Source organism: Pistacia vera, unplaced genomic scaffold (assembly GCF_008641045.1).
Source record: "Pistacia vera cultivar Batoury unplaced genomic scaffold, PisVer_v2 Contig980, whole genome shotgun sequence".
In the NCBI taxonomy this organism is placed as follows: domain Eukaryota; kingdom Viridiplantae; phylum Streptophyta; class Magnoliopsida; order Sapindales; family Anacardiaceae; genus Pistacia; species Pistacia vera.
The window spans coordinates 78,172-102,173 of record NW_022196868.1 but is presented as its reverse complement, the minus strand read 5'-3'; the positions used below and the strand labels follow the sequence as shown (position 1 = coordinate 102,173).

General features: G+C 35.9%; 1 pseudogene; it reads left to right on the top strand.

The window, feature by feature from the left end:
- The first annotated feature begins 9,325 nt into the window (after positions 1-9,325).
- LOC116121425 lies at positions 9,326-12,610 on the top strand (annotated as a pseudogene).
- The last annotated feature ends 11,392 nt before the right edge of the window (positions 12,611-24,002 follow it).

Below are 24,002 nucleotides of genomic sequence, written 5' to 3'. Positions count from 1 at the left end.
TGGAGCTACAAAGATCGTTATTGATAGAGTTCGCAAAAGGATACTGTCCACTTACCTGTTTGGATTCTTTGTCACAAGTCTCACTTCTTTATATCCCACAAAAGGTGAAAAAATATCTAAACAGTGAGGTAAAGGAATAAAAACAACTAATCGTGAGCAATATTAGTAGATAGCATGAAATAGAAAAAACAAAGATCACTGTCATTTCTAAGTGCTAATGTATCAAAAAGGATACGAGCTACTTCTCTCCTTGTGGTGTCTGGAGGAAGTCCCTCAACATACAGAGTGTTGGAAACATCAGGAGGCAGAGGTAATGTTTCACGGTCTGGCCTAGCCATGGTCTCCACTGGAGACGATCATCTAAATCCCTACTGGGACCGTTTGACACCATATCTCGACCAATGATTCCAGGACGACCGCTCACACATCAGCAATTGGAATACCAGCCATTCCACCACTAACACCATTCCTGACCTAGTCCTCCTAATGCACTGGCTTCTCCAGAAGGAAAAGAAATATATTGCTTCAACATCAATTACATTGATCATTTTAGCAAACAAAAAACATGTATATGCCAAGGCAGTGAAACACATGCAATTTCAAGGTTGAAGAAGATACTGCACTCGGAGATATCGACCATATGCTGACAATAGTTCTTGTATCCTTACAGACCGATCACCGATGCTCACCACGATACATCATCGTGATAAATAACCAGCCTCTCATGAAGTGAAGACATCCCAGACTGGGGAAGATCTGCAATGTTGTTAAGAATCAAAGACATTAGTGAACTATCAGCAATGGGCACAACTATCAACATTAACTCCAAACACACATAATAAAGAGTTCCCATTTCGCCACCTTCATAACTCACTTTCATTTCAATAGAGTTTGAGCTGAAAATGGAAAAAGTTCCCCAGGATGGAGGATAATATTTAAATATTGACTATAAAAAGAAGTTAATAAATCGCAACATCTCTAATGCCTAGCAATTTATGTAAAAAACAATTCTGATTGATGATAAAAAAAAAGGAAAATACTATTAATAATATCATTAACCTCTCTGTAACTTTGATTACCATCATTTACACAACAATGCAGTAGTACAAAAATCTAAAGTGGAAGCAAATTTAAAAAATAAAATCTTGAGACAATATTATCGACTGCCTGAGAAAAGTTAATTTTATTATTGTCCCCCTCACTTTCATTTATTTTCAAAATTAAATAAATAAAAACGTAGTCTCCCATAGAATCAAAAAAATTAGAGATCATCGCACTGCACAAAAATAAACTAGGAATTGAATTTTTTTCTGAAAAGTGAAAAGAAATACGAAGTTACTGTAATCAGAAAGGGGTCGTTTAAGCATGGGACCAGAAGGGAGTAGAGACGCCTGCTGCCGATTCCAGTATCCCTCCACCATAATTTTCTATATGTTAAAAAACTATTAAAACAATTTAGAAAAAAAATATTAAATCAAACCATAACTTAAAATCTGTAATTGAAGGACCTGCGGCGAGGATAATTGGAAATTGATAAAACCCTAGGGCTCGGACTCTCCTCTTGCTATGGCTCTGCTCACTACTTGTCTAGTGTCCACTTCCACTGCGCAGCGTTTTACATTTTTTTTTTTTTTTTATTAACTTTGGAGAACGACTTAACATACCAACGTTTGTCGAAATGACAACTTGGTACCCAAAAGGTTTTGAAACGACAAATTGGTACCTTCCGTCATGTCTGTTAGTGTTTTTCGTTAGATAATAGTGAAAAGACTTAAATGCCCTTAAAAGTTTAATTTTTAGTTTTTAAAAATCTCTAAAAAACCCCTATGTTTGCTATTTGACTAAATACCCCATATATAAAAATTTTAAAAATAACAAATACACCCCGCCACCATAGTGCCAGATTCCGGCCACCACCGCCGGAATCTGGCCGGAAAGGCCAGATTATGTCTGGCCTTTTTCGGCCTCGACGGCCAGATCTTTACGACACAGATCCGATGGGTCTGTGTCGTAACACATTTTTCGGGAAGCTTCCGGTCTCGACGGCCAGATCTGGCCGTAGATCTGGTCTTTTCCGGCAAGATCAGCACGGATCTTGCGGAAAATGAAAGATCTACGTGCTACGACACAGATCCGATTGGTCTGTGTCGTAACGCAATTTTCCGGCCAGATTCCGGCGGTGGTGGCTGGAATCTGGCACTGCAGGTGGCGGGGGTGTTTTGTTATTTTATAAAATTTTATATATGGGGTGTTTAGTCGAATTAGCAAACCTAGGGGGTTTTTTAGAAATTTTTAAATATAAAAAAACTAAAAATAAACTTTCAAGGGCATTTTAGTCTTTTCACTATTATCTAACGAAAATCACTAACAGAACACTGACGGAAGGTACCTATTTGTCGTTTCAAAACCTTTTGGGTACCAACTTGTTGTTTCAACAAACCTTGGGTATGCATAAATCGTTCGGCCTTACACTATTTTCGCAAACAGCAACAGTCTAGGTTTGGTTTATATTCCTATTCCCAAAATATTTGTTTGTTAATTATTTAAGAAATACTTTTTTATTTTTAATTACTTTTTATCCCTTAGTTTATTAATTCATTAAATACCTTAAAAACAAGTTTAAAAATTAGCAAAAACACCTCATCATCCATAGTTGCCAGATTCTGGCAATCACCATCAGTGGTAGCTGAAATATGTCACAACGGCCTATAAACGACCCGAACTGGCCAGTAATTCACCGATCTGGCCGAAAAAGACCAAATCGATGTACGTCCGGTCAAATCCGACCAGATTCCGATGGTGGTGGCCAGAATCTGGCATGTAAGTGGATGGGGGTGGTTTTGTCATTTTAAAACAGTTATTTACCATCTCTGAATCCCCCAAACTTTTCCTGTAAGGATTTGTGTTACACCATCCAATCACCAATTGGGCCACAGCTTTGTACCCCTTCAAGAAGCAGAAGATTTTACTGAAGTTTTACCCAAATTTTTAGGTGCAGAACAAAGAAAATGCAATTCCCCAGTCTCCATGCTGCTCCAAGTCTTGAACCAACTGTTGAGGACCGCCAACAGAGTCTCAAGTCTTGAAACACTGTAGTGTTATAAACATTCTAGAAACCAATGAGCCCACCACAGTTTTATTAATACACAACTCATACACTTAGATTCCCCAAATGTATTAGCTTCCCAATCCATGAAGGGGTCACAAAATTTCAAAAGTGAAATTAAATTCATGCCAGCCCCAGTTGCCATTAGCTACTTAGCCTGTTAAATATGCTCTTAATCTTATTCACAGCAGCGTATTTTGTGGCGTATGCCACAAGAACATGTTATAAAATAGTATGACGGGAACAAAATGAAAATCATTCAACGATCCCAAACATGAGAATAAATATGCTATATTAATTGTCAACCTCAAACGGTCAAGGTTTTTTCATCCAACAACTAATTTACAACAATCATGTTCAGTTTCTGCAATCCATCTGAGGATTTCCGATGCTTAAATAACATGATTAAACTGTAAATTCTTCTCAGCCTCATCTCTAAATATTTTGTGCACCTCAAATGCTCATAATTTGGGTGGGGCGGAAGGATTCAGCTATTTAAATTAAGTTTCAGAGAAGTTTAACCACAACGGGCATACTTCCACAAGGCATCCAGATAGATAAATATATGTGTACCCCTAATGTTTAACCAAGGAATCTCCACGAAGGGACTATTCACCTCCTGCCACGAGTTCCAGAACTAGACCTTGGGCCTGGGAACCGAGAGAACTGTAGTCGCAAGTATCTAGAATCAGAATCATCTTCGTCCATCTTATAACCTGCATAAATCCAACAGTCAAGTCAGCAAACTCTAAAAATTTAAGATAACTCATGATGTGGGTATATATGTCAGACAATGAATATAGTCCAACAATTAGAGATATTACACCCTTTTAAGACTTATGATGCCTTGCAAACTAGTAAGTCATAACAGATATGCAAAGAAAGGCAGCAGATGACATTTGATGCCCACTTAATTATCTCTATNCCAAAAAAAAAAAAACCAAGTTGGTGGGTGATAAAGGTCTAAAACCCCTAACTTGTGTAACAACTTGTAATGAAGGTTGCTACCAAGTGCTTTAGTCAGTAAATCTGTTGGCTGTTCTGCAGAAGGGATGTAGGCAGTTGTGATGAGTCCAAGCTTGAGTTGATCTCTAACAATATGACAATTAATATCAATATGTTTTGTCCTCTCATGAAAAATGGGATTAGAGGCAATATGGTTTGCAGCTTGGTTGTCACAATGGAGAGGAATAGATAGCAGTTTTGATCTTGAAAAACCAAGTTCAGTGAATACTTGTATCAACCAAAGAAGTTCACATACAGTAGACGCCATTCCCCTATACTTTGCCTCTGAAGATGATTTGGAAATGGTGGCTTGCCTCTTAGATTTCTAGGAAATTAAAGACTTTCCAAGGAAAATACAATAGCTAGTCACTGATTTTCTTATCATAAGACAAGATGCCCAGTCAGAATCACAAAAAGCTGACAAATTCATGGTGTTTTCTGTTGGAAAAAAAAGTCCTAAACCTAGAGCTGACTTTATATATAGAACAACTTTGAGAGTTGCATTCATGTGGGACTGTTTGGGCTTATGCATGAATTGACTTAGCAAATTGACAGAAAAACTTAAATCTAGCCGTGTCGTACATAAGTACAGCAGCTTCCCTATTAATCTTTGATGGATACTTGGATTAGAAATCAATGGACCATGTGCAGTAGGAAGAGGTCATCATAAGCTGCAGATGTCAATTTTAAGGTTGAATGACCTCATAAGCTGCAGATGTCAATTTTAAGGTTGAATCCATTGGAATGGCAGATGGTTTAGAACCTGACAAACCAGAATTTGAAATTAACTCAAATGCATATTTTTGTTGGCACAAGCTGATCCCTTTAGAAGATCTTGCAACCTCAAACCCCAAAAAATACCCAAGCAAACCCAAGTCCTTCAGCTTGAATTTAGAATTCTCCTTAGTCTGCTGAATCATCTCATCATTATTTCCTGTTATCACAATACGTCCACATACACTAGCAATATCACAATATCATAATCAACCTTCTTAATGAACAAGGAATAATCTGATTTGGATTAGCAAAAACCACCAGCAATCAAAGCTTGTGTAAGCTTGTAATTCCAGGCTCTAAAAGCCTGTTTGAATCCATGGAGGGATTTGTGAATCTTACACACTAGATTCTGCCCCCCTGCTTAACAAAACCCTATCGCAAAGTCATATAAATCTCTTTTTGTAAATTCCCTTGGAGAAAAGCATTATCAACATCCAATTGATAAAGAGTCCAACCATACATGGAATCTAAAGATAAAACGGTTCTGATAGTGACCATTTTACAATAAGGGGAAAGGTTTCTACATAATCCACCCCAGCCTGTTGAGTATACCCCTTAGTTACCAATCGAGCCTTGTACCGTTCTAGAGAACCATTTGCCCGATATTTCAACTTATAAACCCATTTACAACCAATGGGAGTCTTACCATAGGGTAAAGGGACAAGGGACCAGGTCTGATTATTTTGTAATGCCTCAGTCTCTTTTTGCATGGCAGCAACCCAGTTTGGATCTTAAGAAGCTAAAGAAAAGGAGCTAGGTTCTACTAAATTGAGTTGAGACAAATAGGCTTTGTAGAAAGGAGAAATGTGATCATAGGTGATAGAATTAGAAATAGGATAAAGAGTAGTATTGGCTGAGGAGGAAGATGAAAGGGATGGACAAATAAAATCTGAAGTCCAAATGGGAGGTCGTTTAGGTCTGCTGGACTGTCTGATAGGAGATGCAACAGGCTAGGTAACAGGATGTGAGGTAGGCTGATTTTCATAAGGGGAAATAGGCTGATGTAGTAAGGGATCTGCATGGTCAATAACTGGCTGAGTAAAAATGGGAGAAGGAACAGATTGTGTTGATTCTGTGGATTGGACAACAAAGAATTCATCATCAAGGAAATTATGATCAAGAGGAAAAACATGTTGTGAAGGTTTAGACCATGTGAAAGGAAATATATTTTCATAGAAAATAACATCTCTGGAAACTAAAACTTTGTGAGAGGAAAGGTTATACAACAAATAACCTTTTTGTGTCAAAGAATAACCCAACAAGACACATGGTATGGACCGAGGGGACAACTTATCTTGTGAGAGAAGAACGGTAGCATAAACCAAACATCCAAACACCCTAAGATGATCTCAGGAAGGAGGTTTACCAAAAAAATTTTCAAAAGGAGACAAACCTTTCAAAACAGAATAAGGGAACCTATTAATCAAATAGACAGTAGCCTGCACACAATAACCCCAAAGATGGCTGGGTATATTAGCCTAAAATTGCAGGGCCCTAGCTACTTCAAGTATGTGCCTATGTTTCCTCTCAACAATACCATTTTGTTGAGGAGTATAGGCACAAGAACTTTGATGCACAATACCTTTGCTAACAAACAAGTCTTGGCAGTTTTTATTAAAAAATTCAAGCCCATTATCGGTTCTAATACATTTAAGTACAAAATGATATTGGGTTTGTACCATTTGAAGAAAATGTTTGATGGTGATAAAAGAATCAGACTTATATTGTATAAGAAAGATCCAAGTGACTTTAGAAAAGTCATCTACTATAGTGAGAAAGTATTTGGCATTACCATGGGTTGGTGTCCTATATGGACTGCACACAAAAATGCTACTAGAATGAGTACTACTATTGTGAGGAAAAGGGACTCTAGTTTGCTTTGCTAAAGGGCAAACAAGGCAGTGTGGAGGTATAGACATGTTTATTTTCAGGTTGTGATGCATTAGTTGCAAAGTTGAGTAAGGAATATGACCTCGCCTTCGATGCCATAATTCAACACTAGTAGGTGCAGTAGTAGACAAAAAAGAACTAGGTAAATCAAGATTTGTATTTAATTCCAAATCAAAAGGTACAGCAATTTTTATTTTCGAAGACAAAACATTTGAAAGCTTACTAACAGCTTTATTTGGTTGCAATTTGCTTACATCTGTAAAAATTGAATTAAAACTTGAAGAAATTTTGGAAGCTGGATCAAGAAGGTATAGACCTTGGTTATGCTTACCAATCCCCCTCAACTTGCATTGTAACAATCCTAAATGAGACAAAAATCAGGATAAAAAGTGATAGCACAATTATTTGAAGCAGTGAATTTTGAAACTGAAAATAAATTGTGTTTAAATTTTGGAATGTGTAATACTTTGGAGAGATGAAACCCATTGTCCAAATCCACATAGCCTATATGTTTAATATGTGTTTTGGTGCCATTAGGTAATCCTACAAGGGTTTGTGAAGAGGGCTCTAAGGGAATCGGTGATTGTAAACTAGAATAATTGCAAGTCATATGATCTGTGGCTCCCTTATCTATGATCCAAACATCATTATTCATACAAAAGAAGTGAGTATTAATAGGGTTAGGAATTATACTTGCAAGATTAGCAGCTAGAGTAATATTCTCTTTTCCTAGTAGTTGAAGGATCTGATTATACTGGTCAGACGTCAATGACCAACAAGGGCATTACCATTACCATTTCCAGCATCTGATGATTCCGAAATTGGACTCTACATAGTCATTTGATTCGCAACAACTTTTGTTTTACAATTTGTTCTGCTTTTTGTGAATTGGTAATCTGCCGGATACGCATTCAACTCATAGCAATTCTCCCGTTTGTGACCAGGCAAATGGCAATATTCACATTCAATATAGGGCTTTTTACCCTTATAATACCTCTGACCTAAATTTTGTCCTTTGTTAATATTCTAAGCATAGAAGGCAGTGGAGACTTCCAAATTAACATTCATACTAATGAGAATTTTTTGACTTTCATCCTGATTCACAACTGAGTATGCTTGTTTAGCACTTGGCAATGGATTCATAAGTAGAATTTGACTCCTCGCCATAGAATATGAGTCATTTAAGCCCATTAAAAATTGTAACAACTTCTGCTGATTAACGTGCTCAAGAAATGCTTGTGCAGAAACACTATCTGGTGTAGGTAGGCTTACTAGTGAATCCAATTCGTCCCAAAGAGACTTAAGTTTGTTGTAGTATTCTGCCACAGTGTTTGTTCCTTGCGGGAGATTGGCAATTTCTCGGTGAAGACCAAAGATTTGAGTTCCATTAACCTTATGATATTGCTCTTTCAAGTCTTACCAAACTTGAGAAGCATCAGTTGAGTAAACAATTCCATTGAAAATTTCCTTTGATACAGAGTTGAATATCCATGCAAGCACCAATGAATTACATCGTTCCCATTGTGGCACTAATTGAGAGTGAACAAAGGTCCTTGTGCAGGTTCCATTGACAAAACCTAGCTTATTTTTTGCACACAAGGAGATAGTCATTGCCTTACTCCATATCCCATAATTCTCAATACCTTGTAGCTGCTCATAGACTAAAACAGAACCAGGTGTATCTGAGGGGTGAACATAAAGTCAATCGAAGGAATTACACATTCTTCAGTCGAAGATGCAATAATCAAATCAACAAGATTGAAGCTTTAGAAAGACAAACTGAAACTTAAAGAAGACGAGCTGAAACTGGAAGAAGACAAGCTGAAGCTGAAGAACGGTAAGAACTAGAACAGAAGAAGACGAGCTGAAGCTAGAAGAAGATGAGCTGAATCTGCAGAACGGTAAGAATTTCAAGCTCCTTTAAACTTAATCAAAGTGAAATTTGAGCTTAATCAAAGTGAAATTCGAGTTTGATTGACCCTGATTTTGCATAAAATTTGTTACTCTGATACCATGTTGAATATGTTGAGAGCAATCGAAGAAGAAGCATTTTGGGGAAAAATATATTGTTCTGTTATTCTGTATAATGCCTTTTACAAATCTTTTATACAATAACTGCTGCTAACTAACCCAACTAACTGCACTTAACTAACTGTGGTTAATAATTAACACAGCTATACAACTTGTAGCTTAACATACAACTTACTGCTTAACTGCTTAATATACAACTTACTGCTTAACAAAGACATTGACATGGTCAAACATGATATGTGTGAGGACAAAGAGAATATGACAAGAGGACAAAGAGAATATGACAAGAGAAGCGAAAAAATGATAAAATTTTCTTAATGTGAAGAAAGTAAGAATTTACCTCTCAACATCAAGGACGCCCAATCATACATATGCTTTTGCATATACAACCAACATAAATTACTAGTTCAAGCAAAGAGTGTAACAATGGATTCAAGACTGCTTTTTTTCTTCTCTTTTATTTTCATGCATCTATTTGCTCTCTCCATAGCTCAGCAAGACTTTAGCTAAAAATTATGTTCAAATAGTAGTGGTATTTATACAAGTAATAGTCTCTATCAAACAAATCTTAATAGCACCCTCTCCTCCATCACCTCAAACACCATAAATTATCAGTTCCATCATGAGTCTTTTGGCCAAGAACCTGACCAAGTAAATTCAATTGCTGTTTGTAGAAGAGATCTTACAGTGGATGTCTGTCAACGTTGCGTCAGAAACGCTACTTAAAAGATCCTACAGGTCTGTCCCAACCAAAAGTAAGCAATTGGATGGTATGATATATGCATGCTACGATACTCCAACAAATCTATCAATAGTGTGCTTGATACTCAACCTACGTTTGCGACCACAAATGTAAGAAATGTTTTGGGCGATGTGAAAGAGTTCAACTAGGCACTACAAAATTTGCTAAGGAGCCTAAGAAGCACGACTGCTTCTCGGGATTCTCGTCTCAAGTTTGCCACTGGCAATACAATAGCAAGTTTTCAGATAATTTATGGACTTGTGCAGTGTACTCCTGATTTGACTGAGCTGCAGTGCCTTGATTGCTTAGATGAAGCTATTAGAGAAATTCCAGGATGTTGTGGAGGGAAGATAGGAGGGAGAGTGTATAAACCCAATTGCCTTTTGTGGTTTGAGATTGAGCGTTTCTTTGATCCAACTAATAATTCATTACCACTGGTATCTCAACCAACAAAAGGTAGATTTCCCATTTAGGACATCCTTTTCAATTTTGTATATGTTCTAATCCACAGACGTAGAACTCTCTGTTTTTCCATTTCTTCTGAAATGAAAAGCTATCACTGATTTTTTGCAGGAAATGGTGGTAACACAGCTAGGACTGTCATTATCATCATTTTCACTATAGTTAGTGTTGCGATACTTATCATCTGCATCTGTATCTTTCTACGAAAGAGGAAAGCCAAGGAAAAAGCTGAAAGTAAGTGACGTTCGGAGGCGATAACTAGGGCTGTTCAATTCCGGATATCCGATCCGAATAGGACTTTTCCTAATCCAATCCGAATTTTCGGATCAGGCTATATATTGATCCAAATCTGATTCGAATTATGTGGATATCCGATCTTACGGATATCCGATTATTCAGATCGGATAATCGGATATCCGAAATTGATCCGAATTTTAAAATTTTCTTATTAAAATCAAATAATTCTAGCAATAAAATTGAAATTATAATTCCCTTACATGATAAAAGTATCTAAAAAAATTAACATGAAGCACAAAACATTTAACCTATGTTGTCCAAACACTGTCACAACCTAAATGACTATGCTATCTTCATTGCCAATTCCTACTCGTCATCATCCTCCTGTACAAAACAAAACAAAACAAATAAACCATTTCAATAAACAACTTTTAAGATTAACAACAAAATTAATTGCATAAGGAATAAATTNGTAACACAGCTAGGACTGTCATTAGCATCATTGTCACTGTAGTTAGTGCTGAGATACTTATCATCTGCATCTGTATCTTTCTACGAAAGAGGAAAGCCAAGGAAAAAGTTGAAAGTAAGTGACGTTTGGAGGCGATAACATTCAATTAAACCTTCCCCTCAGTATATTTAACTTTGTACAAAGTGTATGCTGATATGTTGTGATGATCACTCCTTAATTTACCCTAAAGAAGAATCTTATGTTTTGTAGAAGTTATAGCGAGTCATGAAAAAAAATGCATGTTTTGTTAATACAATCACTCTTCGATATCCTTTTTGCTAATTGATGTTTAAATAGCGCAGTTACTTCATTTGCATTTAAGCTGACTATAGTCCTTGCAGGTGAAGCTGTGGATGAAATAAGTAGAGTACTGGAAGCCTTGCAATTTCAATTCAATACCATCAGAGCAGCAACAGATGACTTTTCTGATGCAAATAAGCTTGGAGAAGGAGGATTTGGTTCTGTTTACAAGGTAGTAATAAAGCAAATTATTTACCTGCCTCAGCATATTAAATCAAGAAGTTCAAATTTTAATAGTGCATTCCAATAATTTCAGGGTAGGCTTTCCACTGGACAAGAAATAGCTGTGAAAAGGCTGTCTATGGGTTCAGGACAAGGAGATTTAGAATTTAAGAATGAGGTCTTGTTAGTCGCAAAGCTTCAACACCAAAATTTAGTCAGGCTTTTAGGTTACTCCTCGGAGGGAAAAGAAAGACTTCTCATCTATGAGTTTGTGCCCAATGCTAGCCTGGATCACTTCATTTTCAGTATGTATGATCAGTTATTGTAGTTATAATCATTCAATTTAGTTAGTGTACATTAATTATAAGTGAACACTAAACATCTCAGGAGTCAGTGGTTATCTAGATACAAGTCTATTCAATTAATTTGGTTGCAATCAAGGGAAAAACAACTAATTTTATTTTTTATTTTTTTAAGTATGTTAGAATCATTCTGTGTGAACATGCAGAGCATATGAAACGTCCACAATTACATTGGGAAACATGTTATAAAATTATTGGAGGTATTGCTCGAGGACTTCTTTACCTCCATGAAGACTCTGGCCTTCTAATTATTCATCGTGATCTAAAAGCCAGTAATGTTCTATTAGACGCTGAGATGAACCCTAAAATTGCAGATTTTGGCATGGCTAGGTTGTTTGAACCAGATGAAACTCAACCAAAACAAGTAGAATTGTCGGAACCTAGTAAGTGCCTCAGATTTAGGGATGATAACTCTAAAGCTTTAAGTCAAAGAAAAAATCATACCTAACCATTGAAATCAAAATGACTATTGGTGTTATTATTTATGCAATGGCTACATGGCTCCAAAGTATATAATGCACAGACAATTTTCAGTTAAGTCAGATGTTTTTAGTTTTGGAGTAATAATTCTTGAGATTGTCAGTGGTCAAAGAAATAACAGTTTCCATAAAGGAGAGAATGTGGAAGACCTTCTAAGCTTAGTGAGTAAAAAGAAATTCAATTTTCTGGAACTATAAACAAGATTGGATAGGGCAAAAGTAATTCTTTCTCCATGTGTGCCTAAAATTATTATTATTATTATTATTATTATTATTTTGCAGACATGGACAAATTGGAGGGAAGGAACAACAAATATCATAGATTCCAGTTTGAGCACTGGTTCAAGGAATGAAATAATAAGATGCATTCACATTGGGTTACTATGTGTTCAAGAAAACGTAGCCAACAGACCAACAATGGCTTCAGTTGTACTAATGCTTAATAGCCACTCCCATACTCTTCTAGTACCTTCACAACCGGCATTCTATATGCACAGAACCATATCAAACACATCATCAGGAATTAAAGAAAAAACTCAACCCTAGAGTGAAAGTCTTTCAATGGCAGTAAATGAGGCCTCCACCACCGAACTACATCCTCGATAACCTTCACAACTCATGCTTCATTTATGAACATGTCTAAAGTAATTTTTTCCTTTTAGAAATTGGATCAGTTCATTTTGAGGTATCGATAACATATTATTGTTAATATTCATTGTTTGTGTCACGCAGGGACTTGGGATCTCGAAAGGAGGTTGATAAATTTTGAAAACAAAACTAGAAACTGTAATTTGAATAAATCCTTAATACATTTTATACGAAAATAATTTTTACTTTTGAAAACATGATTGCACTATTGGATGCTATGGTGATTCATATAATGCTCACTCACATAGTGTTTATATCAAATACTAAAACCATACTGATACTGAAAACATGCCAATGTTGATACCATGCCACACCAGTACCCCAAGACTTAAGTCATACCTCTCATATATAAGTCCCTAATACAGTGAAACAACTTGGCCAACCAAGTCTACCCTTTGGATGGCATATCCTCATCCCACCCAAGTCTACCCTTTAGGTGGGTGTCATAATATGATATCACATGAAGTCCCGCCCAAGTCTACCCTCTAGGCATCCAAATATCATCCATACCACTACTGAATCCATACCACACCAATACCCCCTCATAAAGGTCCCTAATACAGACAAACAACTAGATACTCACCTAGGCCAATTCCCATCTAGTGAAACCATCTCAAGCCAATACTCGCCTGATAATCCATCCCAAGCCAATACCCGCCTTAAAATCAAACCCACATAGGCCAATACTCACCTAGTGTAAACATAATCCCACCCAAACCAATTCCCACTGTGTGTAATCCCGCTTGGAGCTCGTCAGGCATTCGCCTTGTCTTGGTAGGATATTGAAATCGTTTGGTAGAACAGACTATCTCAACACATGTATGAGGATAAATAAAATTCTAGCCAATTGTTGGAGGGGGGACGGGTACTATAGAAGTGTGATCTCAATTTGAAAGATAACTTATGCTAACACATTAATGCCTTGAGTTTTATACCTAATACATAATTTTAGATTCACATATTAAAATTTATTATTATTAAAACGTAAATGTATATTGAAAATCTCCTTTGGGAGATATAACAATATACGATAATTAAACTTAATTGATACAATTTTCTTGATTGGTAATCAAATGTACTTTTGTTAGACATGTTCGTTATCATTGGATATACTAAACACACCCAATCAAGTACATCAATTAACCTCAGTTATTTCATAATTAGAGGATTAACTAATCTACCTTTGGACGATCCATAATTATCCTATAATTTATGAACTCCAAATTACTCATGTTCGATATATCATGTCATCTCATTAAAGCATCTAATGATCATGAGTAATTGAATCTAACAAATTGGCCACTTTGGTGAGTAATAAATTATACATAAAATAGTTATCAAACTTAAGTAATAACTATAATTTTATCCTAAGTGAACAATCTAGCTTTCCTTAAAGAAAATTATACTTTAGAAACCTGTACACATCCTTCATGCACCCACACGCGCCAAACACCCGCCTTCACATGCCCACACACACCATCATGCACTGCCACACTCTCTCACATGCCATCACGCACTGCCACACTCTCTCACATGCCATCACGCACTACCACGTGCCTCCACGCACCTCTACTCACCAGTTAGCCCATTTTAACCCTTAGACCAATTTAGTTAATGGTTTGAACCGATTTGACCCGTTCATAGGTTTGAACCGTTGACTGGACCAATTCACTTTTTCGGACCGTAACTGGGTTGGGTTGCCCCATTTGGCCAAGTCGGGTTGACCTGATTATACTAAACGGGTTGGGCTTCTTTATGGGTTATTCTTAATGGGTTTGAATTGGACTCACTTAATAAATAAGGCTTGGGTTCTTTTATTTGGTTTTTATAAACTAAAAATAGGCTTTAAAAAATGGGTTGGGTCATCTAAAGAAATAGTGTTATTATATGGATCAATATTTGACTCGAATTTCTGGAAATTTTATTGATACACGCATTTGGAAAATCACATTTCAGCATAAAAAAAATTCGATTCCAGCCAACTTTCCAATGACTTAAGAGGTATTCTTGAATCTATTTTAACCACAACCTTCCTATTTGTCAATTTCCAAACCCAATCTAATTTTTTTATACCATAAGAAACTTGATATATAAAAATCAACTTAATGGAAAATACATCAGTTTCTAAACCTGAATTCGCTGTGATACCACATGTAAAATTTAATTGCAATTTTATCAATGGCAAAGAATCAATAATATAATCATACTCTATGACCTAAATCGCATAAACATAAATCTCAAAATCTCAAACTTGATGAATTTTCACTATTTATGAAAGAAGTAATACATACTTGGTTCCATGAGTAATTTCTTGATGAACTATGAAAGAAGATAGTGTATCTCTCTCCTTTTCCCTTTCTGTCAATTGCTTATTTCATTTGATGGAAAAAGAAAACTCACATTAGGAATAGAGAGAAGACCCCTTTTTATATAGTAGACTGCCAAACTGTAGTTGTTTTATTAACTACAGTAACCTCTCCGTCAAAGGTAAATGACCAATATGCCCCTTAGCCAATTTAATTATTTCAAAACAACCATGGACCACCTTGTGTGAATTAAAATATTTATGTTGAATATTTTGTCAAATTATGTTACTGTGTATGCACAGGTGTTGTGTGCTTGCACAATCTTGTCAAACTTATGCATTTTTGCATTGTATGTTTTTTGTGTGTGCACCAACATTGTGTGTGTGCACAACTATGTCAAACTTATGTCTTTTTCATTTTCATTTCATGTGTGTGCACAGATGATGTGTTCTTGCACACTTACATCAGACATATGCATGTTAGAAATTAATTCGCATTTTATCACGATTGTGTGTACACTTCTTTACTGCGCTAACAACTACTATTTGAATCACTTTACATATGTGACAAATTTTCCTAACCTGATTTTTTATTGTGAGGACCACTTACAGGTGTCTTAAAATCCTCAAGTGGTCCAGGGAATTAGCTTTTTCCCATTTTGGTTACAATCCTAAAAGTATGGTGGAATCTTTTCCCATTTTGGACCAACTAATGTCAGCCTTAATTTGTCTGCTAACTTGGCAAGAACTGTTGAGCAAGAAATTTGTCTATATCATCTTCATTCTTGCGCATTTTTTGAGCTAACTTGAATATTCATCTTGCCGGTGCTATGAACTTTTCGGAGAGTTTATTCCTTAACAGGTTCTTTCTCTGTATTTGTGCTCAAATCATATTATCTTTCATCTTTGTTGAATGGTGACTAGAACTTGGTTCATTTGTTGAAGTTGGAGTGTTTGTAGTTGGAGTGTGTCTTCAACATCTGAAGTTTAAGTGGAGCTCAAGCTTGTCCAAGAGTGTTCCTAGTGTGAAGTAATCCTAGAAGTGACGAAGCATTAGGGATTTAGAATGTGGTCTTTAGTGTAACGTAGATTAGGAAGTTCTCATTGCTGTATCTAAAATCAACTCTGAACTTTATCTTGTAATGTTTGATGTTATAGTGGATTAACTTCGATCTAGACAAGGTCTTATGGATGTAGGCTAAGAGTGGTTTTAGTCAAACCATATATATGCTTGTGTTCTTTTCTTTTCATGCTTATGTATGTTGATTCACACTTAACTTGATATTAGTTAATCAACTTGGTAAAATCATTCCGTTGTGCTTTAAAATGGGTATCCTACCATTAACAATAGTTATCTAACTCTAACAAGTGGTATCAAAGCGAATTTTGGTAATTTTTTTAGTTGATCCTCACCCATTTGTTTGCTTTCGTGTGCATCTAATTGTGTCTTTATTAGTTGAATCTACTCTGTTAATGTGTTTTTGTTTTTGGTCTGTTGTTTGCATGTGTGTGCACATCTATTGTCTGTGCTCACATCTGTTTTATTGGTTGTCATGAACTTCTTTAATGAAGAAGGGTTTGCTAATAGACCACCCTTGTTAGAAGGACCTAATTACTATACTTAGAGACCTATAATGCATGCTTTTTTAAAGTCCATTGCTGAAACAGTTTGGGTCCTAGTTGTGAATGGTTGGACAGTTCCGATTATTATAGAAAATGAAGTAACATATTGGTGAATGGACTCGTGATGAGTTAGAACTTCTTAATTTTAACTCAAAAGTCATTCATGCTCTCTTCAATGCTGTGAATGTGAATCAAATGAAAGTCATTGCCAACTATGAGCTTGCCCAAGATGCTTGGGATAAGCTTCAAGTCAAAAATGAAGGAACTGGTGCTGTTAAAAATAATAGACTTGGAAGACGTGTGACTCATTTTGATAACTTGGTTATGCATGACGATGAAACTATAATTGACTTTCATTATAGGCTTTGTGATGTGTCTAATGAATGTTTTGCTTTGGGAAAAATCTATATTGATGTTGAACTTGTCAGGAAAGTTCTTTACTCTCTTCCCAAGAGATGCATGTCTAAAGTAACTTCCATTGAAGAATGTCGTGACCTGGACTCCATGGACATCGATGAACTCATTGGCTCCCTTCAGACCTTTGAGATGAATCTGAAAAGGTGGGACATTCAGAAACCAAACAAAGGTTTGGCTCTCAAACATGAGGTAGACTCTGAACTTTTTGAGAATGTTGATTCTAGTTGTTTGGATGATAAATGTGCTTTACTCACAAAGAACTTTGCAAAATTTTTAAAGAAAAACATGAAAAAGCCAAATTTTGGTAAAAATGGCAAACAACCTTTGTGAAAAATTTCTATGAATAGCCCAACCCTGGTGCCTTTTCCAATAGATATTCAAAAGAAAAAGAAAAGAAAAATAAGGGCATCAAGTGCTATGAGTATGACAGGTTTGGGCATATCCAATCTAAGTGTGCTAACACACTGAAAAAAGAAGAAAGGCAAAGCAATGGCTACCACTTTGAGTGAGAGTGACCAAGATGAGAGTGAGAGTGAAGGAGATGAGTCTATTAATAGTGAAAATGTTCTAGCCTTTACTGTGAACCAAGAAGATGAGAAGAGTGAGTCTTCTGATGACTCCAATTATGTCTATGCTGAATAACAAGAAGCATATGACAAAATGTATGAACAATGGTTGAAGGCTGTTAAGAAGTTATAATCCCTTGGAATTGAAAATGCAACCATGTTAAAGCAAAAGAAAATATTGTCCCAAAAAATTGTTGTATTGACTGTTGAACTAACTGAGGCTAAGGACATTGTTGAGAAATTTAATGCAAGATCAACCAAACTTGATGAAGTACTTGAGTAAGGAAAGTCTTTTGGAGATACGTACGGTTTGGGATTTACTCCTTATACTAAATGGATCAACTGAAAACATAGTTTTGTTGATAATCCCAATTGGCATTACAAAATCAGTGCAACTTTGCACAAAACAAAAAAAAATTCATAATAATCATTATAATTATTATTAATTATGATTAAGAAGAAGATAATTATAATTAGGGATACTAATGAGCTTAATTGCTTCCCTGCCAACCCCAAACACTAAATGATTCTGAAGAATGGGAGGATTCAACGAGACTAAGGCAAGTTAAGTTCATTTTGTGATAATTAAAAACGTCGAAAAAAATCCGGTCAAGGATATCACTTCTTCCTTGTGATTCTCCATCAATTCCTATGCAAATGCTCTCTACCAAGTGTTTATAAGGGCCATCAATCAATCAAAATTTGTAGAAATGAAATTAGAGAGATGGGTCGTGTAATGAATAAGATAAAGAGAGAAGAAGATGAAGAGGATGGAAATGAATGGAAACGTATAGATATTTAATTTGAAACTTAAGAGTTCGTAGAATGTGAAAAGACTAAATACATCACCAACCACCAACTAATCACTTGCTACCACATATCCACAAACCAATCACACGCAAACACTTGCACAAATTTTAGAGCTTTTGAGATCCTACGTGGCGCTCAAATAGCCTATGCTTCATGATTGTATAGATATATAGATTCCTCAACAAATGCTCTCTAAAGGATGTTTATAAGGGCTATCAATAAATCAATATTAGTAAAAATGAAATTAGAGAGATGGGTTGTGTAAGGAAGAAGATGAAGAGAGAATAAGATGAAGAGGATGGAATTGAAATTGAAACATATAGATATTTAATTTGAAGGTGAAGGGTTCGTAGAATATGAAGAGATTAAATACATCACCAACCACCAACCAATCACATGTTGCCACATATCCTCCAACCAATCACATGCAGACACTTGCACCAATTTTAGAGTGTCTGAGATCCTACTTGGTGCTCAAATAGCATATGCTTCAGGATATATATATATATATATATATATATATATACACTTTCTGAAAGGAAAATGAACATTTTTGCTCCTCCTTTCCTCTCCCTATATATGATACGCAGGATATTCTCACTTGAGACACTTAAATAGAGCAGTGGATTATCCAGGCTATCTCATGAGCTTGAATGCACCCCAAAGCATGAAGCAAATTAATAATGTTCATGGCAAACGTAAACAAGTACACTTTACAAACATTGAACTAATAGCGTTCATCTTGCTTTGCAGTATATATATAATAACCAAATTTCAGATGCAACACAAGAACTAATCATAGTTAAGAGTTTAATTGTACACAGAACAAATAGCCTTCACTGTGGTCATTCAACTAAAACATGAATTGTGAACAATTAATATGTATAAATGCTGTTGTCACACTAGTATAATCAAACTATTCATACAGCATATGTTCTATTTCTTGTTTCTTCTGACATTCAAATATGAAACGAAATGTAGATTTGATTTTCAGTCACCTGATAAATCAATTAATAGAATCAAACATAAAATTATAGTTGTAATCTCCAATATATATAAGATAAGGGACTGTCTGCACATATATATATATATATATATTTATGATCTCTTCCGAGAAGTGGGACAAGTCAACTTGTAATAANTGGTGGCCGGAATCTGGTAAATATGAATTACTGGGGTGTTTTTGTAATTTTTAAAAAAATATTTAGGGGTATTTAATTAAATTATCAAATTTAAGGGGTTTAAAAAAAGTTGAATAATATTGGGAGTAGTATTCCCAAAAATCAAAGTTTTTGGGTATTTTACTGTTTAACTTTTTTGGGAATACTAAAAGTAGTATTCTGAAAATTGAAACAAACGAAGCCATAGATACTTAATTTGAAGGTGAATGGTTTGTAAAATGTGAAGAGATTAAATACATCACCAACCACCAACCAATCACATGCTGCCACATATCCACCAACCAATCACATGTAGACACTTGCACCAATTTTAGAGCTTATGAGATCCTACGTGGCACTCAAATAGCCTATGCTTCAAGATTATATAAATATATAGATTCCTTTGCAAATGCTCTCTACCGGATGTCAATAAGGGTTATTAATCAATCAATATTTGTAGAAATGAAATTAGAGAGATGGATCCTATAATGAAGAAGATGAAGAGGATGGAGATGAATTGGAAATGCATAGATATTTAATTTGAAGGTGATAGATTCGTAAAATATGAAGAGATTAAATACATCACCAACCACAAACCAATCACATGCTGCCACATATACACCAACCAATCACATGCTGTAACATATACGCCAACCAATCACATGTAGACAATTGCACAAATTTTAGAGCTTCTGAGATCCTACATGGCGCTCAAATAGCTTGTGCTTCAAAATTATATAGATATATAGGTCACTCAACAAATACACTCTACCAGATATTTATAAGTGCTATCAATCAATCAATATTTGTAGAAATGAAATTAGACTAATGGGGGTTGTGTAATGAAGAAGATGGAAACAAAATGGAAATGTATCATTATTTAATTTGAAGGTGAAGGGTTCTTAGAATGTGAAGAGATTAAAAACATCACCAATCACCAACCATCACATGCTACCATGTATCCACCAACCAGTAACATGCAGACACTTGCACTAATTTTAGAACTTCTGAGATCCTACGTGGTGCTCAAATAGCCTATGCTTCAAGATTATATAGATATATAGATTCCTCTGTAAATGCACTCTATCGGATATTTATAAGGGCCTTATAAGGGCCGTAAGTCAGTCAATATTTGTAGAACTGAAATTTGAGAGACGGGTCGGGTAATGAAGAAGATGAAGAGGATGGAAATCAAATAGAAACGTATAGATATTTAATTTGATGGTGAAGGGTTCATAGAATGTGAAGAGATTAAATACATCATCAACCACCAACTAATCACATGCAGCTACATATCCACCAACCAATCAAATGCAAACACTTGCACCAATTTTAGAGCTTCTAAGATCCTGCATGGCACTCATATAGCCTATGCTTCAAGATTATATAGATATATAGATTCCTCAGCAAATGCTCTCTACCAGATGTTTATAAGTGCTATCAATCAACCAATAATGAAGAAGATGAAGAGAGAAGAAGATGAAGAGGATGGAAATAAAATGGCAACGTATAGATATTTAATTTGAAGGTGAAGGGTTCATAGAATGTGTAATAACTGCTTTCTATTCATATGCTCGTAAAATATACATAATAAAATACATGTATCATGACATAAATAGTTGGGCCCAAAAATTTTCTTTTATTAAACATATACACTCTTTACAAAAGTTAGTATCATGTACAAAAACTATCAAAAACTATGTGGACAATGTAGCCATTCCTCCTCGCATGCCACCGTCCATCCGACCATGTCCTCACCTCGATCCTACAAAAATATAGAAAGACAACAGGGTGAGCACAAATAATGCTCAGTAAGTAAACCCTCTACTCATTTATCCCCGTAACTCTATCACTCTAATTCTTTCCTTACAAGTCTCATTTACTCTCTCTTCTATGTTTCTCTCTGTTTTCTCTTTCTACTAACTATCTTCTATAATCATGGCCCCATCTTACCAGAGGCACGGCCGAGACTCGATCCCGCTCTCCGTGACTTTTACTCATTCTCAGCCAATCGGACTCGATTATGCATGGATTCGGAACCCTTGGCCATATGAGTATATAATCTCTCTCTCGGGTACTCTCGGTATAGCCCTCATCTGCATGCACTCTCATGGGCTACACCACTTTTTTCTCTCATACTCAAGCTGCTCTCTCTCTTTGCGGCGTACATGCGGGAATACTCTACCCATTACTCATGGGTTCCTCATCGCATAACCTACTCTACTCTCTTTTCTCTTTTCTTTTAGAGAAGCTCACACTCAAAGTACTCTACTCTTTTTCTACTCTTTCTCTAATGCATAATTAATGCATATGGATGATTCATGCTCATTAATGCATTCATGAAATGCAATTATGCCATGTAGCAATAATTAAGGTTCTCTACTCTTACTCATGCCTTTCTCAAGCATTTTATCATACAACTCATGTGCATATAAAACTCTACTTTAACTATAACTCTTCTCCTCTCTTTAATCACCCACAAATGAGAGAAACTCCCTCATACTCTCTAAATTCCTATCAAACAAACTCACTCCCCTAGGGTTTGCTCAAAACTCTCTCCAACTTCTATCAACCCAACTCAACATCATAGAAGCTCAACACTTCTCATACTTAAACATATTCAATAATCATATATAACTACTCATCTCATCTCATCTCAATTTCTCAACAAGTATAATTCATACACATACATACACAAATCTCTACTCAAATGAATTCTTAAATCTCAAATGAATTCTTAAATCTCAACTTAGGTTGGATTTACTTACCTTGTGGGTAAATAACTTCTCTAGCACTTTTCCTTCCCCTTGTTGTCTTGTCTTCTCTCAACTTTAAACAATAACAGCATAAGACTTCCACAATTATAAGCAAAATTCTCATCTAAAGCAAGAATCCTTACCTTAGGATGCTTTAGATTAAATCTCTACTAAAAACTACCCAAAAGTCCTTAGAAAATCTTGGAAGATTGAGTGGAGAATTGAGAGAAATTAGGCAATGAGAATGGCGATGGAGATGGTGAAGAGTGAAGAGCTTTCAACACTTAAACCCTTTTTAACTCAACTTACATACCATCATTCCCATTTTGCCCTTACTCTTTCTTGGAAATTCCATCCTTCTCTTTTAATTCCTTGCAATCACACCCCTAACTCCAATACATTCTCCATGAAATTTCCTTACATTTTACTCTCCACTTTTCTTGCTAATTAGGGGTAGAAATGTTATTTTACCCCTATGGAGAATTCTCTAGAAACCTCAAGAAACTTTTCTGCCGTCCTGTCGCCGCGGCGAAGAAAGTTCCGTCGCCCCGGCGAAAAATTACAGAGCTGATGTCGTCGTGGCGAAGACTTTTCTTCGCCCCAGTGAAGACTGTAATTTAGAAATTCTCCAAGTTTCAACCAATTTCAGGGCAAATACTCCATCAACTCAACCCATACATTCAACCAAGGGCCAACCAACCAAAAATAACAACATACAAAGTCAATTGAGGGTAGAACAATAAACATTCAAGCAATTCAGTAAATCTTAACTACGTACCTCAAGTGGGGCGTTACAGAATGTGAAGAGATTAAATACATCCCCAACCACCAACCAATCACATGCTGCTACATATCCACAAACCAATCACACGCAAACACTTGCACCAATTTTAGAGCTTTTGAGATCTTACTTGGTGCTCAAATAGCCTATGCTTCAGGATTACATAGATATATATATTCCTCTGCAAAGACTTTGTACCGGAGGTTTATAAGGCTTTCATCAATATTAGTAGAAATGAAATTAGAGAGATGGGTCGTGTAATGAAGAAGATGAAGGGGATGGAAATGAAATGGAAACGTATAGATATTTAATTTGAAAGTGAAGGGTTCGTAGAATGTGAAGAGATCAAATACATTACCAACCACCAACCAATCACATGCTGCCACATATCTACCAACCAATCACATGCAGACACTTGCACCAATTTTAGAGCTTCTAAGATCTTACGTGACGCTCAAACAGCTTATGCTTCAAGATCACATAGATATATAGATTCCTTTTCAAGTGCTCTCCACTAGATGTTTATAAGGGCTATCAATCAATCAATATTTGGAGAAATGATATTATAGAGATAGGTTGTCTAATGAAGAAGATGGAGAGAGAAAAATATGAAGAGGGTGGAAATTAAATGGAAACATTTTGATATTTAATTTGAAGGTGAAGGGTTCATAGAATGTGAAGAGAATAAATACATCGCCAACCACCAACCAATCACATGTTGCCACATATCCACAACCAATCACAAGCAGACACTTGCACCGATTTTAGAGCTTTTAAGATCCTATGTGGCACTCGAATAGCTTATGCTTCAGGATTATATAGATATATAGATTCCTCTACAAATGCTCTCTACCGGATATTTATAAAGGCTA